Source organism: Plodia interpunctella, chromosome 12 (genome assembly GCF_027563975.2).
Source record: "Plodia interpunctella isolate USDA-ARS_2022_Savannah chromosome 12, ilPloInte3.2, whole genome shotgun sequence".
NCBI lineage: Eukaryota > Metazoa > Arthropoda > Insecta > Lepidoptera > Pyralidae > Plodia > Plodia interpunctella.
In genome coordinates, this window is record NC_071305.1 from 6,369,233 (window position 1) to 6,389,032 (window position 19,800).

Below are 19,800 nucleotides of genomic sequence, written 5' to 3' on the forward strand. Positions count from 1 at the left end.
TTATATCTAGTATAAACCAACAATATATGAACATAAAGAAAATGGCAGGATTATAAAGAAAAAGAACAAAGGACATAAAGAAAAAGAACAAACTATTAAATTTTGTTTTTGTTATGAAACAGATATTTGTTTATAGATATACACAAAAATAAACTTAAGTACATAGGTATTACTTATTTCTTTCTTACACTATACCTACTTAGTCACTTTATGGAGGAAAATTTAATCGACAGAGACATTTGTGTATCGATTCTTCCCTAAAGATAATTTGTTAAAGTAGCTGGCTACCAATTTCGAAGCGACGACAGGTAAACACATATTTTCAGATATCACTATAATTTCCTACACAATAGAGATAAAATCAAGGCCATACTATATGACATTAATCACCAGAATTCCTTTGGAAAAGAGCTCTAGAGGCACTAATAAATAAATACGAATTTTCACTTAACAAGAAGCTAGTTAAGCACATAGCGTGATAGCATGCAAATACTTACGCCTCGTTCGCATGAGAGTTAAAAAAGTGTCCGGAGTAGCAACTCCTAAAACAACTCTGAAAATAGTAATAAATACAGCAGCTTTTATTACAATATTTTAAGATTGTTGGCATTCGATATAAAATAATGCATACAAAATATAAGTCATATATATTCGTCGTATTACCTATATAAAGCTACTGACATACGAACTAGTCCATGAATATTTGTACCATTTTATTGGATCGTTGAGCGAAACGACAAAGTTAAATGAAAGAAGGAGAGAGGAACACACTGTGCTGACCCCAGATGAGTGGTAAATAGGTCAATAAAATATCTATAGGCCCTTTTATTCCATTTGCAATACTTTTTAATGCACGCTTGCTTTAAAACGCTTATGCGAACGGGGTCTATCCAAGTAAGTTGTTTAGTAAATTGAAGATGGCAATCTACTCCCGAAATAGATCAAGATATGACTTGCGGTTCATGCCTTCTAGAAACTTGTGTATCTAATTTTACAAGTATTTGATAGAAATATCATATGTTAGGAAAGTTTGGGGTTGATTAATTAAAATTAATATCTGTTGTTTGTTTCGTCCCCTTCTTGAATAAGGACTAATTAGGTAGTGTTAGAAAGTTTGATCCCAACTTTAAATCATATCATGTTTGATCTAAATAAAATGATATTGACTAATTCTTTGCTATTAATTAATTACTGATAAATGTATTAAATTGTACCTATATGTATGATTAAAACTAAATTAAAAATTTTGGATACCCCCGACTCCGAAGACGTTGACATCCTCTCATCTGTTAGAAAAGACCGGTTTCCAAAAATTTTCGAGGAATATAAAAAACTAGATCAATATCAGTTCAGCCGTTTAGCTGCTATAGATACATAGACATGTTAAACTTGTAACTCTTTATCCTACTGTCGGGGATTAAAAATACAGCTTTATATTCTACATCTATTGGTTCAAACAACGTGGCAATGCTACCAGCCTTCTGGGCATTTTACCTCAAAGCAAGGAATTTCCGGGACTAATATTTTTATAAATATTTTGTTTTAAAATTAATTTCGTTTTGCCTGCGAGATGGGCACCTTCCCTATATATTTTTTATTTATAAATTATTGTAAGCTAATTAAATTTACAATTAACGATTGTCATTCAATTTATAATATAATTATTTCAAATGTTCATATTATGTGATCTAAATCATGCTAAGTTGATTATATAATTTATGCTTTAATTTTTATTATTGTATAATTCGTGTGTTATTCATTAATAATTTAATAAACTTGTACTTTTCTTTGGATGAAATCGTTAATTTTGAAAAAAAAATCGTCTATATGGATATAAAATGTTTCAGATCAGAGCACGTATTTAGTTGTTAATTTGGACGACGAAAATTTTGCCCGGATTAAAATACCTACATATTAAGATAGAATGTCAGAAAGCCCCACGGGAGTTCTACGTGTTAGTCGCTAAACAATGTAAAACAAAGTCCCTTGCCACGTCTGTGTGTCTATGATAAACTTTAAAATTACTGAATACGATTTCAGGTAGTTTTCAGTCACAATAAGCTACAAAATTTTCTAATAATGCTTCTTTGAAGAATCGCACAAAAATAAATAAATGAATGAATATATTGGGACAAATCACACAGATTGAGATAGCCCCAAAGTAAGTTCGAGACTTGTGTTATGGGATACTAACTCAATGATACTATGTTTTATAACAAATATATATACTATGTTTTATAACAAATATATATATATATATATATATATATATTTGTAATCCCGGGCCAATCTGAAAAAGATCATTTTCCATCATGACCCGACCGGGGATTGAATTCGGGACCTTTCGGTTCAGTGGCAAGAACTTTACCACTGCGCCACCGAGGTCGTCAAAAATAGAATCATCTATGAAATAATCATGTCGTTAATCAAATTATTTTTTAACATATTATAAAAACAATGCACATTTTCAAAGCAATATTCGGATCTGCCCTATACCTTTAGGGTCGGTTTCATCGTTAACTTTAACGTGCGCAGAAAAACGCAAAGTACGCCATTTTGTCTAAACATCAGCGGCGCGTCGGTTAAAATCAACGTCAAATTGGACGGTGCAACTCACTCTAATCGTACCTCAATAAGACGCCACCCGCACGAATTTAACTTTCCCTTAAAATTAAAAAAACAAATCAAGCCAAGCGTATAAATTCTGTCTGAAAAGAAGCAAGACGAATTCATTTGTTTCTTGTAATATTATATACTCTATTGTAATATCGCATAGTTTTAGGAATTTTCATATGTTTCATGACGTTTCATCTTTATATCCTTTTCCGCAAAAATACGTGTATTGGATGCGACAATAAGATTGGTTATGTTGATGTGAACTTATTGATTTTATAATATAATTTCGAGATAAAAAAGTACCCTATATTTTATTCCAGGCTATATTCTATCCGTATAGCGTTTTTTTTGCGTGAAAGAGTAATAAACATACACAAACATCACACACTTTCGCATTTATAATATTAGTAGGATAGAAAACCAAAGCAAAAAACAACATTTTTTGAACTAAGAACTGAATAAAGTAATGAGAGTAGGCCCTTTTGAACACTTTTGCGAAAGATCTATAATAAAGTAAAGTAACATCAAAGAGTTGTAGATTTTTTATCTTAGCTGTAGACGTTTTATACCGGACGAGATTATTACCGAACACTCCACGCTGGATATTACAGAAGTACTAAAAGCTACCAGTGAGTGATATAAATGAAATATGAATATCGAATTTATACATATAAAATCTATTTAAAAAAATTTTTTTTTAATCGTCACGTTTGAAATGCTTTATCTGTACTTGACTTGTGCTTGATGGTTCCCTCGGATTGAGTTTCATAGGAATTGCAGTTCCTATACTAAAAGCCAACAGTTCATCACTAATGTGAAATTGAATTAATAAATTGAACCTATCTGTAAAATTAAGAAAATTGAAATTGTAGATGAGAGAGGCTAATGAAAGCACAAGATGTCAGAAGAGAAGTCCGTGGAAATCACAAAAATTAGCTCTGAATATAAAATAAATATACAAATAAAAAAAAAGGCGAATACATTTTTGGTATTAGAAAAAAGTGTACACTTTTGATCTAATTGCATAAATACTATAAAGATAAAGTGTTTATAAGCGTATTTTAAGAGGCACAAAAATCATACTATTATAATAGTATGATTTTTCCGACATTTTCACGTGAGCGAAAACATGGGCGTCTAATTGTCTAGTTTTCTTTCAGAAATTTCCCATGAGCCCAATCTTCAAACTTTTAAGGTTATTATTATTATTACGTTGAGCCCGGGCTTCGCGACATCATAGGCTCGAACACAAAAGGGTGTATGCAGATATGAGAGAGATACTGCAGAAATTGCGGCTTCAGTAAATAAATTTGTGCAGGTTTATGTGCTGCTAACTGTACGAACAGCCATTAACAATAAAACTTTACGAAAGCCGTAACCGTGCAGTGAAATTAATTGATAAACATTATGTATAGGTTCTGATAAAGGTTATTTATCGAATGAATAAATTAAATGTTATTGGAAACGGTAGCTGTGGATGTATTGCTTTAATTAACCGCCATTTTGTATATTTTGAGGTCTTGCGGTTGTATCACACGACAACTTCCTGAAAATATTTGAATTTTAGGAGATGATAACTAGAAGATAATTTTGCTTTGATTCTGTAGGTTTTTCTTTATTTTTTAAATACTACTTTCTTCATTTGTTTTACAGTATTTCAAAAAGGGTTTGCGAAGGCTCATTCACTTAACTTCGGCGGTAAGAATTTCAGTAAATCGAGAAAGTTTCTTACTAAGAGAAGCGAACTCATCTTTCTTTATTTTGAAAAAGTTCTGGTTCGGCCTTCAAAATTGCTTTTATATTTATTGGTAGCCCGCATACCTGAGCTATCAATTAATATAAATTACATGAGCTGAAATAATAAAACAATTCAATGATAATTAACAAATCACATATGAGTTAGCCCTAACGTAAGTTCAAGATTTGTGTACTATAACTTTATAGTTGCATTATAAATATTGATTATATTTTATGTAACTATTTCAAACAAACACTACTAAACAAATTAAAATATTTTTTAGGCTTAAATATTAACAAATTCCTACGTAAATAAAGGCTATGGGTTGGCCGTGAACATGTGTGTGCTTACCTTCAGTCAACCCCAATGATCGTTTTTCTATCTATGCTATAAAAAAAGTGTACACAAACCGGCACAAAAATAGGTTACGACTAGCAATGTTAGCCGTTCACAAAAAAAAAATCAAGAGTGCATGGAAACAGAAAAATATATCAGAAATTACCGAAAACTTTAAAATTTTCCGAGAAACTTATTATGAGAATTTCTTTAGATCTCCAGAGAATTTATTGGCATCATTGTCAAGTTGACCGGTCTAATTGCAACTTGCAACATATGTTTAGTACTGAAGGTAAAGTTGTTATTGTGAGTTTAGCATTTCATTTGTTTTTTGACTGTTACAAAAACGTGGGCACTCCGAAATTCTGAAGCTTTGCAGTAGGAAATATATTTAACTCCACAGCGACCTGCTAAGACCATTATTTTCGATGATATTTCCGTACATGATATTTTACTTATCATTATAAAATGACTAATTATCCTCAGAATCGGCATCGACATCGGTCGAGACACTTTGCGCTCAACGGTAATTGATGAATGGCGCCAAGTGAAAATTCATGTATTCAAACCATCGACAAAAAAGAAAAAAGACGCGAGTGGATATATTTTTGTACCGAACATGTGGAACTTTCGAACGAACTTTCAGAAAACTGCGTGTCGATTTGTCGTCATGGCCGTAGATGACTGAGAAACAAATTTATTACCATTTCTTGCTCGTGAAGTACTCCATTTTGTTTAGACGTAGACAACAAAAAATACAATTTTATTAAAATTTATTAATATTATTAATTTATAAATTGTAATAAAATTATTATTAAGATCATTAATTTATACTTTCTTTTAATAAAGCTTTGACGTTAACTTGAACCTGCGCAGAAAAACGATAAACGATAACGAACATGCTGTAGGTACGCCATTTTATTGATATATTATAAAGCGTAAAGAAAATTTTCAAAACTCGAATAGCTGTTTTTACGCGGTACGGTCAGATAATATCATTAATTTTGGTATTTGTATCCCATGCCAATATTTGATCACATGGTTCTATTAGCCAATGTTTGCCGCGAACAGGTTATTTGTCATGTCTAAAGCATGAATGATTACCACCACAACCTCAATGACTGTATTTGTTTTATGTATGTGGACTAATGGCTTTTCCTTGAGATAATGAATCTAGGACGCCCTTTATATCAATCAAAATATTCATGCATTGTTTGTCCCAAATTTCACAGTAAAAAATGACTCGTGTGATAACAATATTTAATGATATATGACGGAAATTTATTTAATATATTTACTTATAAAACAACAAAAGGACGAGATGTTACCAGATGATTATGACATAGAAATGAAAAGAAAATTATGTGTGGAAGAAGTTATTAGCTTTTGTCCAGCAGTAAACAAAACAACAAAAAAATTAGTTTAAAAAGTATCTAACTTTTGATACATTTTAAGAATCATGTAACCGAGAAGTAAATTTCTAGTTATACCTATAGATTTTTCAAATGAACCCTTCCCTTTCAACTGAATGCTTTTCAAAGTTATTCTGTCAAAATCTTAAAAACTTAAAATGATGTACATCATTTTAAAAGGCTCACATGTTGTACCAACTTTACAAAAGTTGATGTCTTGTGAATTTTGGCTGATAATGCACTGTGGTGAATTCCACAAACTTTTGACAGTTGCCTTCGAGTTTCTCGTTCTTTGAAAACCTCTCCGTTTCGCAGAATTCTCGTCTTTTAGTAAAATGGCGCAGTAATGAAAACGGCTAAAGGATTTGGCATTTATTTTACCGAAGGATGACTTTGTAAAGCAATTTTTGGGCATTCGATCGAGTTTTAAGTTTTACCATGTTTTACTTGTGAATTTTGTGTTTTTAATAAATTATGTGATTTAATTCACACACTGGTCACTTTTAAAATAGATAGCAGAGGATAGATGTGAATGGTTAGTCTAATTAATCTTTGTTTATAATTGAGACTGGTTTTCTTTAGTGATCCTGGCTAGAAGAAGCTGATAGAAGCTCTGTATTGTGCTATTCTTGGAGAATTCATTCAACTGCACTAAGTAAATTCATCGTAAACTTCGAATTTTGTTATGCGTGATTTTTGAGATAAAAGTTTTTCGGATGTTCTCAGCTAGGATAGAAATGCTTTTAGTATATCCATACATAGCAAATACATTTACTTAGATGTCAGTCAACAGCACATTGTCTTGCCAAAATTCCCCCTTTACTTTTGCATAGTGATCCATTTAAAGTTGTCGTTCAACGGCTGAAGAAGAAACTGGAAAACACTCAGATGAGAGAGAGAGGGAGAGAGAGAGTTCCATACATGGACAACTTGATATATACACTAAAACATATTTTTGGTGTGTTTTTCAAATTCTCATGTTTGCATTATTATATGGTTTCTAACTCAAGGTGGAATGACGAAATGAGATATAAGAAAATTAAAAAAAAAACAAAAGAGCATCTTTTTGTATTCGTTTCATCCCAATATTTTACTTCAAATAGAACACATAGAAGTGTAATAAGAATTCCAGTCAGCAAACAAACCGAAACTAAGAAAATCATATTTCAATGTAAATATCAAGTTGCAATTATTGTGAAATGAGAAATATACGGCGTTGAAGACAGCCGCCTATTTCACATTGAGCGAGTGAAATTTCCAGATATCTGGTCCGCAATAAACACTTGCCTTTGCTTTTGTCAGGAAAAATGTCATTTATCGAATTGTAACTTAGTTGCTTCCCGATTTGATATTTTGCCTAAGTAATTTCAATACTTGTGATACTTTGCTTCTTATTCTATCATGTTTTTAATTCTATGTCAACGTACCTTAGCCATGAGGAATATGATAGGATAAAAAAATATTGGGGTCTCGAAGAAAAAATTTACATGTAACTATTTAGTTGCACTCGCCTGACTATGACCTATTTCAGAGTACCTATTTCTCGAACAATGCACATTTTTGCATAAAATATTTGAATTTTCTGCGGTGATAGACATTGAAATGTTGCTCTGCATTCTTATAGCTGCACTGTAGTCTGTACTGGTATAATTATTAGCTACTCTGATTGGTATGCGATTGTGTTGTGATACATATTTGTAATTTAATATGCACAGCTAGAAGTTCCCATCTCAATTTATAACTAGATATTGATTAGAAAATATAGCGTATTATATAATGCAATCAGTTTCAATAAACTTACATTTTTGTGTCAACATAAGTTAAGGTAAATAGGTAATAGATAATATGTATTTTTATAATATGTACCTATATAGAACACATGATGAGGCATGCGACAATCAAAATTTGGAAAGGACTAGTTTTTGTTTTGAAATATTTTGTAAGTTGTATGCAGGGAGTATATAATCACTCAATCGATTGCCGATTCTTATATCGAAGTAGGTAGCTAGATTATCCCTGAATGACATTTTATTACAATAGTCAAAAGAGAGCGACTCTTGAGATGCATCTGGTCGCTTATAAATAAGAACAAATATTTATTTATTTGTCACAAGAGGTACTAGAAAAAAGCAGACAGCACCAAAATAGGAGAAATTAAAATTCAAAATTAAATAAGTTACAATTTTTGAAATAAAACGGTGTAAAACTTACATCGTTACTGCTTTACGCTGGCTAATTCTAGGCCCAAATCCAGTTATCAGTTGTGCCCTAGATTCATTAGCTTCACTCAGCGGAGTGGAAAATACACGACATGGAACAAAGTTTGTCGCTCGCGTTACGTGTACGTGCTTTGTTGATATGTTCGTCAATAGGAGGTCGGTTGGCATATGAATTACTGATTACACTGATGGGAGATATGCCTACTTAGTTAATTGTTTATATCGGGGATTTAAGTCGAATTAAATGCTTCTTAAAAATTAGGCCAGTATGTCAGTTGCTTTTTGAGTTGCATTATCGCGCAAATGTTTTTACAAATAAAACAAATCTCGCAAAAAAGAACATCTCCCAATTTTTTATAACGTTGTAAAATATTATAATAACATCTTTTAAAATTAGGTACCTTATCTTTGTAAATTAAGTCCAAAGTATTTTTAGTTTTAGTCGGTGAGTGAAAAAGTAAATTAAGTACATATATTTAATCAGTTTGAAAGGAGTCTAGGACTAATCTGAATTAAGTAACTAGGTAAATGTAAGATTTCCAATTAGATATGGCGGTTGATTAATGTCCTTAGATGTTTTTTCACATTTTAGTTATAGCTTATCTGGTCTGACGTCACTTTCACCAAGATTAGGTTAAATTAGATTGTAGTCACGAACATTACTTAAGTTTATTTCATTATTTTTTGTCGGTAAATAGTGAAAGAAATATTGACTGAAACAGAAACCTACATGAAATAGTTTCTTTGGTCGAATAAAAGAGGTTAACAAGGTGAACATCTTAACTAATTGTCTGTAAAGCATGTACAAAGCTGGGGTCCTCTAAATAATAACCTAATTCTATACAGAAAGAAACTTTTTAAAATTTTAAAGCCTTACCTCAAAAAAGATTGCACATTTTGAATATGGTATGAGTAACTCGACTTAGTCATATTTTTTGGTCTCACGTTGTTAAATTAATTTAGAAATGTGACTGTGAGGAAAGTTTCTCATTGTTGCGAAAAATCCGGGCGGAGGCAGAGTGTATGCAGTTTAATTAAAATTGTTGCTCTCTTGTTGGCGCGCTTGGAAATCGACGGATTAATTGGCAGATCATTAAATATGAGCATTAAAGCAAAGTAACTCTATAGCAGTATATTATTTAAAAGATAATTCTCTGAAAACTTTTCAGCGATTTGAAATGTGAATAATATATAGGTTAGCGTTATATGATAACGCTGATTAATCTATATACTAATATTATTTATGCGAAAGTCTGTCTGTCCGTTTGTTCCGCTTTCTTGGCTGGTGGAATGAGTTTGATGAAATTTGGTATGCATTTAGTTAACGAGCCCCGTTCAAATTTAGGTTATTTTTTTTAACAATCAACGCCCGAATAACTAGACTGGTGGGTGAAAGTTTGAATGAAAATGAGATCGCGCGCGAAGCCGCGGTCAAAAGCTAGTTTTATTTTTTTCCCAGTAATACAACACGGCTGATGATGATAAATGAATTACTTGCAATTAATTTGCTTTTACTATTTATTTATAATCCAATCTATTTATAAGCTAAAAAAAGGCTCTAGAATGTTGGTTGTAATAAATTTAAATATGTTAACGCCTAGGCTTTCAACGTTTATTACGCAGGTCATTATTTTCAATTCAGTTAAAATATTTCTAAATTCAAAATTATTCTTCACTAAGGGTGGGGTTGTACTGTTAAAATTGATGTTAACTTTGTGCGTGCGCAGAAAAACGCAAAGTACCTACGCCATTTCGTCTAAACGTCAGTGGCACGCAGGTTAAAATCAAGTTAAAGCTGACCTGTGCAACTCAACCTAACGACTCTTTACAATGATTGATACTATAACAGTACAGTTACGATGCGTAAATAAGTTACGATGAGATATTTTGAAAGAGGCTTAAGATATTTTTAATCAATTCATATAATAAAACAGTAGAAAAAATATCCTGTACATTGAATAAATTGATATAACAATAAAATTAAGCGATAGAGTCACAGCAACAGAGTAAGAGCTTGAAAAAAAAATGTGTCTGTATGTCTGTCACGCTAATCTTAATAGATATTAAGCCTATAGAGCTATTAAGCCTGGGCAACATATAGGGTAAATTAGGATATTTTGAAAACTGGAACACCTTATGGGGATCAATGATGGTACAGCTAAACTATAGGAAATATTGAAATGACGCCTTAACAAAAGTTATTCAGCCTGATGAGTATTTTCTGTTGAGATATAAAATTCGAAAATCTGGAACACCTAATGTAGATCCATGATGGTGCATTAAACTATAGGGAATATAGAAATGACGACTTAACAAAACTTGTTCAGTCTGATGAGCATTTCTGTTGAGATATAAAAATCGAAGATCTGGAACACCTGATGTAGACCTATGATGGTACAGCTAAACTATAGAAAATATACTTACTTTCAGTCTGATTATCGTCTTCTGTATGTATAGGTATCGTTACATTTGTCTGTACAATTAAATTTCTCTAATAATTTTGACTCCTTACCGTTGAATCTTTACCAAGGATCACCGCCGTTTCCGCAGCGGTATAGCCGTGAAAGCGACAGATAGACAGATTTTCGCATTTATAAAATCAATATATATTTCTAAAACAAAACTAAAATAAATAAGTAGAACTTATAGTTAGTTGAAAACCAATAAATGTCCACAATTAGATGCAACGGCGCATCGCCCTGTGCTCGCTCTCCCGTTATAAAAGAATATTGGAAATCTCCAATAGAAAATATTGAAAAATATAAGCATTTTATGAAATCGTCAACGTTTTTCAATTACTATCATGTTCGCTAAAAAATATCTACATTTTTTACTAATATGAGATAAAAATTCTATATTTGAACATGTTTTATGATATAAATATTTCAAACTAGCTGATGCCTGCGACTTCGTTCGCGTGGCCGAACAATTTTTCTATCAGGCGGCGCGACAGCCCTGAATGCAACTAATAATATGCGGAAATAAGAGGTATACGTAAGCTGCATCTGCAACAAAAATGTATATTTACCTCTAAAGCCTTGTATATGACGTCAAAACGGATTGTCTTTGAGCAAGGAGTAAAAGGTTGGACGCAGCGGCCCCACATAAATAACTCGGACGTTGAAATTTTCAACCCTTTGTTGTTTCACAATTTATTTTACAGAACAATGGACGGGCATTATCTGTGGACGGCTGAGAAATAGTGTCGTCTTATGCGGTCTTGAGATCCGCCGGTGTTACATTAAATTGCTGAAAGATGAAGAGATTCCACGTAAAAGGTGTCGTTTATTAAGTGTTAATTTACATGGTTACTCTAACAAGTAATTGATCTTTGTCTTCCTATACAATAAATCTGATTAGCTTGTTACCATTCTAATCATCACTTTTCTGGGTTAATAAAATATTCACCGGGACTGTTTAGTTATCAAATATTATCATGATCGTCATCAGCCATCGGTTGAGGCACAGGCCTTCCTTATTGACGGAAAAATATGGGCCATGACCCACCACGCCCATTGCGGATTGGAATATAACGCGACCAAATATACCTAAAATTATTAAAATTTCATATGAAGAACCAATTTATGAATGAGATAGATCTTCGACAAAAAATTTAAAAAAGAAGGTTTATTGGTGTAAAAGTTGTTTTTCACTAAAAGTTGTTTTGAGCAAAACAAATATACATTTTAAAGTAATTGCATTAGTATGGTGTTTGTTCGTGAAACTACAAAGTTTTACTATTTGTTGAAGAAAATATCATCGAAGAATTCCCCTAAATTTAGTTTTCAGTGATATGTTTTTTTTTTGAAAAAAGGCATATAATAGCATTTGGCTTTCATACATAAAAAACTGCTTTAGTATAATTTTATGCCCTGATGTTCCGAAAAATCTTTTCGTGCACACTTATTAGCATTTAAATGTGTCGTATATAAAGTTGCCGTGAAAAATGGGAGAGCCCTCAAGTTGTTTTGCAAGTTGAGACTTTATACTAACATTAGATGTTGCCCGGGGCTTTGCTCCCATGGGAATTTTGAGAAAAAATTTAGCCTATAGCAATCTTGGACAATGTACCATTCTAATGGTGAAATAATTTTTGAAATCGGTTAGTTTCGGTGATTACCCGCCTTAAACATAGGTACAAACTCACAAACCCATTCCTTTTTATAATTATAGTATAGATGTGAAACTTTCAATGTGTCAATTATATTATATTTTTTCTTAAATCTTTTTACAAAGAGGTAACGCGGGACTTGTTTTTATATCTAGGTTTAAGTATACAGATTTTACGTGATTAGGTAATAAACATCCTTAATTATATAAAAACAAACTTCTACAATTATAACTACAGAGGAAGTAGGATTAACCTTCGTTCCTGGTGATAATAAAAACAATTGAACAACGATAGGATAGCAGTTCGATCGGGGTTGAAAGATAATAGCCGACGTAAAAGTGTTAATAACAACACTTCAAACACTTGATTGGTGCAACCCACTCTAAGAGTTTTACCAGCAAAACAGGTACAATGCGCGCCACTAAAGATGGAAATGCAATACCGGATTCGGATATGTAATTACTTATCCGAGGATTATTTTTTAGTTTCGGTCATGGGTATTTTTTAAGGAATTCGATACAAATATTCTTTATAATGTGTTATATGGTTTTGAGTTATGAACATGACAGGAGACAAAAATGAATGTGCCTCATTTAGACGCCGCCCCTGTCAGAAAGTAAACGAAACTATTTATATTTGATTCGGTTACGGTTATGGATAATTTGTATATCGGATGTCAGTTAGATTCAGTTACGGTTACGGAGCTCCGTAACCGTAACCGAATCCAACTGATATCCGATATGTTGTGCTTGTAACAATTAATAGTTTAATTTAAATCAGGGATGTTAGGGAGCTCCCTAACATCCCTGTTACCAGCACAACATGCACTGTTCGCCCGTAATATTCTTTTTCAAAATAAAATCTAGAATATCGATATCAATTAAATCATTGATTAAGCAAAGTACGTCAGAACGTTCCATTATACGTACGAAAGGCTTTCAAGGAACAATATATAGCAAACTTATGGTGAGCGTAATGGAGTGGCCTTGTTTTAAGATAAATGGCTGGGCTGTGACTTTCCTTTTATGGCACAAGTGTATTGTTGTATGTGTTGATTACTGTAATGAATGAGAGTTTAAAAATGCAAGTATAGAATAATATTCTTTTTATAATACTTATGATTGTGACTGTTAATAGCCATAATTCTTTACTTAACATTACAATATAATGGTTGTATTGTCTTCGAAAACAACGTGTTCGCTTCCTTCTTTTGAATATTTACTGTATGTATTGGTAAACAAATGTAAAAGTATAGTAATTATTATAATTTACGAAGGCAAACCATTAAATTTAGTTAAAAGAAATTCTACCTAAATCTGTACCTACTTATATTATCGATATAACCATAAAACACAGGTATCTAAATAAATATCTTAATAATATTGTATTAATAAATATAAATATCCTAATATTATACTCAAATGCGACAGTTTGTGAGGATGTATGTGTGTATTTATGTTTGTTACTCTTTCTCGCGAAATCTACTAGACGGATTATTATGAAATTAGGTACACAGGTAGAAATATATCCTGGAAGAACAGATATCCAAGCCAAATATCCAAGTCAGTAACTACAACGGTGTAGAACTTTCATATGAAAGTTTTCCACCCCTTTCTCCCCTTTCGGGGTAGAATTTTCAAAAATTCTCTCTTATTGCTCACCTACACTCCCCAGGAAACCTACATGCCAAATTTCAGCTTCCTACGTCCAGTAGTTTCGGCTGTACGTTGTCTGTCAGTCAGACACTCACTCATTCAGTAACGCAAGAGTTTTATATATATATAGATAAACATTACAAATAAGTATTGTTAAGAAACCTGCTAAAGTAAAATAAAATTTTCCACTTATTAAAAATCGGATCTTGTCGCTGTCATCATGATATTTTTATGACCGCAGTACTAAGCTGGAGACCCACTATCCATTAGATTTGATTTTTCAAGCAGATCTTCGGCTTTGAAGCGTCATAACTGAGAATATGGCACGGTGACACGGAGACATTTTCGGGTGAGATAAAATGAGATGGACAGTGAATAAAATCAAAGCTTCCACTTTGCATTTCGACTTTAGTATTGGATTTTCCCGGACAAGCGTTGTGCCACGGCCACAGTTATCGGTGGCAAACATTCAGTCAAAGCTACAATAAATAAAACCATATGATTTCGTATGTTTACACTTATCTACGGATGAGTTCACCACAAAAGAATCGTTCCATTATTTATTCGAAGTAAGGAGCCTCCAGATGTCTTTGTAGTCACACGCAGGCTTTAAGTAATTTTGACGTTGTACGAAATATTATAATAGTTCTAAGCATTTGTTTGTTATAGGTTAGTGAGTTTAAAAGTTAAATTAAGCTATATTCGCATAAGGGTGAGTTTCGCAAGGCATGTCAGAGTATGATTTCAAATTTAACTGCTAAGTTATTAAAACAAATTTATAAATTAACTAGCGGTCAGTCCCGACTTCGCTCGGTTATAAACATAATAAATTATACATCTAAACTTTCCTCGCGAATCACAGTATCTATTGGTGAAAACCGCATTAAAATCCGTCCAGTAGTTTTTGTCTTTATCGCGCACAGACAGACGTGGCAGAGGACTTATAATATTTAAGGATAAAATCAAAATAATGATTTTATCATTCTTTGTGTCAAGACCAATAAATAGACTAAAGTATATTTTAATATCGATAAGCAATGCTTATTTAATTTGTTGTAAAAATTACGTCAACTAGAGAAAAAATAAACATACAAAACTTAAATGATAAAGTACACGCAGAATCCGCTGGACGGATTTTGATAAAATATGGTATGCAAATAGTCAAAAGACCCCAATTGAAGTATAGGCTACATTTTTTACAAAACACAGACCCCAAAAGACTATAATGGGGGTGAAAATTTGTATAAAAATCATATTGAAAAGATGACCAAAGACGACTTAATTACTATCTAATTGCTATCACACAAAAATATTGGTCCTAGAAATTAGCAATCTGGCATGGTTCACATTAATCACAAAAAAATATTAATATGCTGTCGAAAATAACTACTGCACGCTGACGAATTCACGGGTAAACAGCTAGTTTAAATATATATATTTGGTAAAATAATGTAATTAATGCCAAACATTTTGTTATTTTCTGATAAATAAATTTTGTGTATTTTTTTCAAAACAAAATGTATGATGATGCATTTAGGATTAGGGTAAAAACACGGCATTTGTTAACAACGGACACCAAAATCCCTAAGTTAGAATGACTATGATTTTTCCAAAATAGGTGCTCTTACCGTAACATGCAGCATGCATGCATCATCTCTTAACGCGATCCACTTTATTACCTAAACTGAACTGCATCGCAAATTCGTACCTTAATTTTTTTACTTAATTTTTTTGTATGAATGCGATTCATTTTAGGTTCCTAAATTGAACTGAGTTGCATAGGAATCGTTCTGTAAAAGTTGATGGTAGGCCTGCAGATCCCTATATAGAGGGTGGAACAAAGCAAATATAACTCTATATATCCTCCCTTATTCTATATGACCAAATTGATTCATGTGATTTCTATGGAAGTATATATAATTTATAAATATTTTCTTTGCCCTTTAACCTTCGCTAATGGTACATAAAAATAAGTATTCGATCCATGCCAAAATGGCTAGAATAAGTAATTTATTACCATGTTTTTCTGCCATTCTCAATGGGGAACAATACTTTGTAGGGAATGGAGGACGTTACATGAAAAGGAAATTGAAGTTTTGTCAAAATAAAATTTTACGCGTTTCGGTAAATATTTTTTTTCAATCTTAAAGAAATTAGAATATTACGTATGCAGTTTATCATTTTATATCTAGTATTGACGTTTATAATAAGGGTTCATTCAAGACACGACATTTCCAGATTTTTATTGTAACATATTAGATGTGACTACCTTACAGTTAAACAGAAAAATAAATAAGGTATCTAATTTGAAATTAAAATCGATTCGATTGTATTTTTACTAAGAAAATTTTGAATCATCAAATACATAGGAAAATTTATTAATATTTTTATGAAATTACTAGCGGACGGCCCCGGATTCACTCTCGTAAGAATATAATGAATTGTACACCCAAACCTTTCTTAGTAATCAGTACAAGTCGTTTTTGAGTTTATCGCGAATTTATCTATTATTATAAATTATCGTTTATCAAAATATAGAAAACAATATAAACTTATGATACAAAAAAATCGCAAACAAAAACTTACAAGTATCTTACCTTAACTTGGAAAAACTTAGTAAAAACTTTTCCGGCGAAGAAACTCGCTGGCGAACTTAGTCACTATCACTACCATCGTTATTTTTGTTATTAGGACAATAATATCACGTTATTTATACGTTTCTTTTATGATCAGTAACAAAGTTATGTTCACGAAATTTCGGGAGTGCCGTAGAAAGGTTTATAGGCGACCTCTTCGGGATAAAACCTATTTCAGACTGAAGGCTTTTGAGGTACTCTGAGTTTAGTGCACACGCGCAGAAGGTCCTGTAACTGAACTTTATATGAAATGCCGAATGAGTAATTTATTTTGTATTAATTTTATACGAAACTATGTTTGAAAACCCTATTTAGGGTTCGATATCTATACTTATAATATTTATAAATAATTTTTGAAATAGGTACCTGTGTTGGGCTTGATATTTAATTTCTTATTCGGCTATACAGGTTGCCACCATCAAGTTACATTGCATGAAACTCTGTTAGGGGAAACTCAATGATTTTGAGTTGGTTGACGTGTTTGTGACACGTGTACTGTACACGTGTAAAAGACAGTTTTCAATCTTCATTATAGTTTTAAATGGTTTTGTTATACATATCAGACATGCTTTTTAAGTAATTTTGAAAATATATAGACAGGGGCTTTAATTCGCTTTCAGTTCCAGATTTTTTTCGTCTCATCATTATTTTCGTTATAGGACTCGAAAGTCATTGTCAATGCATTGGTACATGTCTATGCACGTTTTTATATATAAAAAATGTTACAACAATACTACTTTTAAGCAGCCATAAAGGCGATTCAGAGCGTTGTATTTAATAATGAAAACCAGCATAAATTTCCCAGATACCTTCCTGTTTCGGTCATCAGGGACTGGTTCCTCTCATTCGCTTGTTACATTGCATAAATTGTTATTAAAAATAGTTTTAATATATTTACTTTCTTCTTTTTATTTATTTATTTCGTTCTATATTTTAGCACAAAATTTATTTATTTTGTTCTTTATTAAAAAATTGCCTAAACAAATAGAAAAAACAGTTTTAAATTTTTTTCCGATACATATATTTTTTAACGTTAATAAAAGTACTCGTATTAAAAGAACATACATTTTTATTTTATTACAATGACTAGTGTTCTAAAACAAACACGTGCAACTAAAACTCTGTTATGTTCATTCACATCAAACAAAGAACTATAGAATGTTTATATCGAAATGGTATTTCATTATTCATGAATTTCAGCATCAGTTTACTGTTTGAGGTACAGCTGTAACAGTACAGCAAAATTACACCGCTAATACTCGGCTGTGATTACCTGTGTAACTGAGAGCGCATGCTTTTTGTTAGATTTTCTGAAAAACAAAGATCCAAATATACTGGTTAATTAAAAAAAAAATAATCTGAACTTTTCGCTAGCTAATCTAAAATTTAGCTAGGCCAATTGGTTAAGTTTCTATAATTCTATCCAAATTTTCTGCATTTGAAACAATTTTCCGATACTTCATTTGACTTTTTTTATCTTAATGAATGTGTGAAAACACTTAGTGGTTAACATGTCACAGTTGCTCATGTAACATTTAGATCATAATTAATAGCTTAGAAATTATCGCATTAATGTACGAATTCCCAAGATAGGATTGAGCTTTGTAATCTAATTAATTAAAAGGAGTAGAGGAGCCGATCTTGGGAGACCTCGCCGGATGTTATATGCTATAATGTTTGAAATAATTTTAACATAACATAATAGTATAGATAGGTACCGTTATTATTATTTACGTTATTATTCAAGGTACCCATATAATGTTTAATTAAGATTCTTCTTTTACAAATTATTCTGCAATTTATGTTGGGCAGAAGTGCAAATCTTTTTATTATTATTATCTATCAGCTTTCTAGAGTAAAAATAAATCCTACCAATTAATGTGTCTCCGTTATCAGTCGCTCGTCGTCGGTAGACGTTATTTTTTTGTGCTTTTATTAGTTCCTTATTTAATTGATCGAGCGAGCGAAGCGAGCGAGGTCTAACATTCTACTGGGGGAAAATTAATTTTTTTTTACGTATGTATATTTGTAACTCGATACCTTCGAACCGTTGGTCCGATTTTGATGAAATTTAAAAGGTATGTAGAATATGCCAATAGAATTTTAAGTTCGTGGGGTATCAAAATCGGTTCAGTCAATTTTGAAATATTCAAAATTTTGTAAAAACGTATTGTGTTCGCGAGGTCTAAGTTCACGGCGAACAACTAGCTATATATAACATTTTATAAATTGGTTGGCGCTTAAATAATATGAATATAAATATAATGTTTATCTCTGATCTCCATAAGTAATAAATCCTTCTAACAAATGAACAGTCGGTTATCATCCATTCATGTTTGATGCTGCTCGACGCGATCTAATCTTTTTCTCGACTTGAAAAAACAAAAAATCACACAACTTTTCTTTAAGTACGTTATTTGTATTACAATGTTACCACACGATAAAACATCCACATGCATTAACTGTTATTGGCACTCGAAAGTGAGTGGCGACTTTAAAAGAAAAACAAAGTTAAGGGGCCCGAGAGCGATCCACTCTAAAAGCTTGGAGTTCTAATAGAAATAAAGTTTATGGTAATGTTCCAAATGGTACGTAAAACGACGTCTACACAAGTTTTCCGTTAAATTGTTAAACTGTTCATTATTTGTTCATAGCTTGAGTTCTCTTCTAAACCGAGTTCGGGAAGTCCTGTATAAAGTTGCGACGATACCTCCTCAGTACAGAATATAATGTAGTTGTATCAAAGTTGTCTTGTTTTGTCGGCACTAAAATGATAATTATTTAGTTATCGTCATAAACAAGTTTTTTACAAAAATATAATTTTTGCCACAAGCTTTTATTATTGTCAGAGAGATCTTATGGCATTTAACGTCTGATAAAAAGCTTATGTCCATGCTGTAAACTGTCAGGAGTTCCCTCGTTTGGAGCCGATCCTGGGTGCACCATCAGCATTATTCATTATCATAAATTAATTATCATGAAAACTGAAGCGACTTGGAAAATTTCAACTCTGTTTCCAAGTGAGAGCGAAGTGACATTCGAACTTTACAGAATCGCAAGGCTGGAAGTAGGAAAAC

General features: G+C 32.0%; 1 protein-coding gene across 2 annotated transcripts in view; it reads right to left on the minus strand.

Moving 5' to 3' along the window:
* LOC128674459 (dopamine D2-like receptor) overlaps positions 1–19,800 on the minus strand; it is a 176,104-nt gene that overhangs the window by 94,772 nt on the left and 61,532 nt on the right. The window contains exon 1 of one of the 2 annotated variants that reach the window (XM_053752977.1): positions 16,685–16,877. The exons of the other annotated variant lie outside the window; for it this stretch is intronic. The gene's annotated coding sequence lies outside the window, so the exon portion shown is untranslated. Of the gene's footprint in view, positions 1–16,684; positions 16,878–19,800 lie in introns of those variants that run through there. 2 annotated transcript variants of the gene reach the window in all.